This window comes from Hippocampus bargibanti, linkage group LG01 (assembly GCF_051943395.1).
Source record: "Hippocampus bargibanti isolate YZ-2025 linkage group LG01, ASM5194339v1, whole genome shotgun sequence".
NCBI lineage: Eukaryota > Metazoa > Chordata > Actinopteri > Syngnathiformes > Syngnathidae > Hippocampus > Hippocampus bargibanti.
In genome coordinates, this window is record NC_142734.1 from 28208331 (window position 1) to 28211766 (window position 3436).

The following is a 3436-nucleotide window of genomic DNA, read 5'->3' on the forward strand; positions in this document are numbered from 1 at the left end:
GGGCTGCTCGCTGGACTCTCTGGAGGAGGTGGACAACAGACGGACGCGAGCTAAACTAAAAGCTATGGTGGACAGCCCCTCCCACCCCCTCCTGCCTACCATGACAACACTGGGTAGCTCCTTCAGCCAGAGACTATTACACCCGCGCTGCAAGAAGGAGAGGTACCGCCGCTCGTTCCTACCGACTGCTGTCAGGCTTCACAATTCTCAATGATCATATGTGAAAAAAAACGGGACACTTGTAAATATGGGTTGATGTAATACATGCACTATGTACAGTTTTTATGAAACGGTTTTGCACATTTACATTTGCACAGTATGCAGTTGACATTTTTATTCTGCTATGCTTAGAATATCTTGTTTTCTATTCTTTCACCCCCCCCCCCCTCCAAACGATCCCCTTTCAAATTGCTGCTGTGGACTGCAAATTTCCCCATTGTGTGACGAATAAAGGTTTTCTGATTCTGATTAATATTCAACAGAATGAGAGTTTTCAATCTTCCATAAGACATGTAACCTCTTCATCTCATGCTCTCTCTCTCTCCCTCACTCACGCACACATGCATGCGCACGCACGCATACACACACACACACACACACACACACACACACACACACACACACACACACACACACACACACACACACACACACACACACACACACACACACACACACACACACACACACACACACACGCACACGCACACACACACACATCTATACACTAAAAGAAGCAACAGATGCCCCCAGCGATGTAGTGGCTGATGTGTATAAATCAATATTTTTGTCCTCCTTTCAACCTCCCCTACTCCAAACACACACGTCGCCTTAGAACTGATGCCCTCCAGGACACAATAGAGGTCATGATTTTAGTCTGACCCTTTTGTCAGTGATGGGGTGGTGTGACACGAAACTATAATTGTAACTATAATTATTTTTCTCACTATCACTTACATTTATAAGTTTTGAAAATATCCAAAATATAAAACCACATATTAGGTGCATTCAAATCGTTCCCTACGGAATGTGAGGATTTGATAAGCAACATCTGGATACTTTGATCAACAGGTCTGTGACGGTGTCTCGATTTTGTGAAAGATTATTACACCATCGTGTGGTGAAGTTTGCCTATTACAGCATTGGCGATTTGACCCCGCAAGTCAGTTGTCCTATTCTGGCACTGACGTATATGACTTCACGCTTTTAATCAGTGACGTGCAGTCAGTGGAGGCAGGTGAGGCAGTGCCTCACCTGTCATCATGGAAAGCTGTCATGGAAATATCAAATGAAAAAATAAATTAAACAGTTAGATGTATTTAGTGATTTGTACTTTAAAGTTCTTGTCCATTTAACTTCACCGTTTTAGGATTTTTTTCAAAATCGCTGAATTTACCGTTCAAAGACTAAGTAGAGACGAGCGGTGACGTCATCGATGACGCCATTGCCTCACCAGCCATGAACCTCACCGCACGTCACTGCTTTTAATGAGTCTTTCTGGTTGACGTCTGAAAGTTTTGGTGGGTATTTTTTAGTACTGCATGTTGCAAATTTCCCCATTGCGGGACGAATAAAGGTATTCTGATTCTGATTCTGATGTTTACTTCTATCTTCCCTTTGTCAACACGTGCTTTTCCAAATCTCAGTTCAGTGTCCTTAACTCTTATCCCCACCACATTCTTCCTTCCCTACAAGTTTGTTTGTTTGTTTGTTCGTTCATTCTTAACTACCTATATTCCTTCCTTTCTTAATTCCTTCCTTCCTGCCTTCCTTCCAGCCTTCCTTCAGTCTTTCCTTCATGACTTCTTTCTTTCCAACCTTACCTCTCTCAGATTCACTTTTAACATTTTTATCAAGTATCTATTTCTGTATGTATTTATTTAATGGTGAACGCCGCATTGTTTTCTGCCTTTTTCCATTTCTTCAGTACATGTCCAATTTTACATCCAAAAAACAAGCTTTTTTTTCTTCCCCAACCCCTCAAATAATAGACACTACACAGTACTGGTAGAAAAGCTTGATTAAAAAGTGCATAACATGTTTTGGCCCATATAAATATGCACAATTGATTCCAATGCGTGTTGGGTCAGAAGCACGTGCTGCCACTTTTTGTGTTCATTCAAAGTGGGAAGCACGTGCAGATGGCCGGGATTGAGAAGGCGACGTGCCGTACCTCTCGACCCCCACCACCCTTCCCAATGAATTGAATTTGGTGTCCAGAAGATGGATGGATCGCTCCCCATAGATACACAGTTTATGAGTTTGGGCTTTTTGGGTAAATAGGAAGGGGAAATGATTGCGTGTAAAAATGAAGATAAAGTGGCAAGAGGTGTCTTTATATGCATTCGCGCATATGATGAAGGTGCTGATACGGACATGGCTCAAAGATGGAATCATAAATATATATTGATTATGCACTTTGCACTGATATGAACGAAGCATGACACCTAATGGAAATGTTGCGATGCCCTTGAGAATGAATAACCATTACCCCTTTGTCAACAAATCCCCCCAAAAATATATTCCTTTTAGTGCCCTATATTTAACGGATTTCAGTTTCACAAAATCATCCAAACCATAGTTGAAGGGGACGGGACTACACCACATTTTAATACCATTATGTATATGCACTATTGTTTCATTTATGTTGACATGCAGGACAAGTTTGAGCAGTTTTCCATAGTCGTTTTGGATCAACTTATCTTTGCATACAAATGGGAGAGCAACATACATTGACAGACAATACAACCGATAACTGTAATGTCAACAGTTTCCAGTAGTGATGGGAAAATGAAGCTTCATGAAGCACATGTGATATTTTTTGACTCCTTCTGATGGTGCTCTCGGTTTAAATATGAATTTTAGTGCAAAGACAATGTTGCAAGAATTCAGTACATCTTTAAAGGACAAGTGACGCCTCCGGACAAGTTGTGTGCATAATTTGTAAAATCACTTCAAATGACTTCTACTGAGCGCATTTTACAAAGATTCCACCGCATATAGGTATATTTTACGTTTTAAGACTCTTGCTGAATATTCAGGAAGTCTTGTTTTTGAGTTGGTGACGATTCCTATTCCTGACGTCACGTCACGTCAGGAATGCCCCTGACCGAGAAAGCGATACACAATGCATTCTGGGTACTTTGTTTGTTCTGAAAACTTCGTGTTGATCCGTTTTGATGGCGAAATTAGAAGGAAAACACATAAATAATGCGATGGCAATTGTTGTGTGTTGCACCAAGACTACGATTTGATTCTAGTTGACACAAATTCCCAGCAGACAAATCGGCCCATTTCTTGTGCATTTTCTGGGACGCTACACATCAGTCCTGATGGCTCAAATTGATCCGGAAGGACTTCTTTAATCAATTGCAAACATTTATGCTTTCCTCTTCAGAACTATTTGAATCATATTCATAACTGGATGAGTAACAAG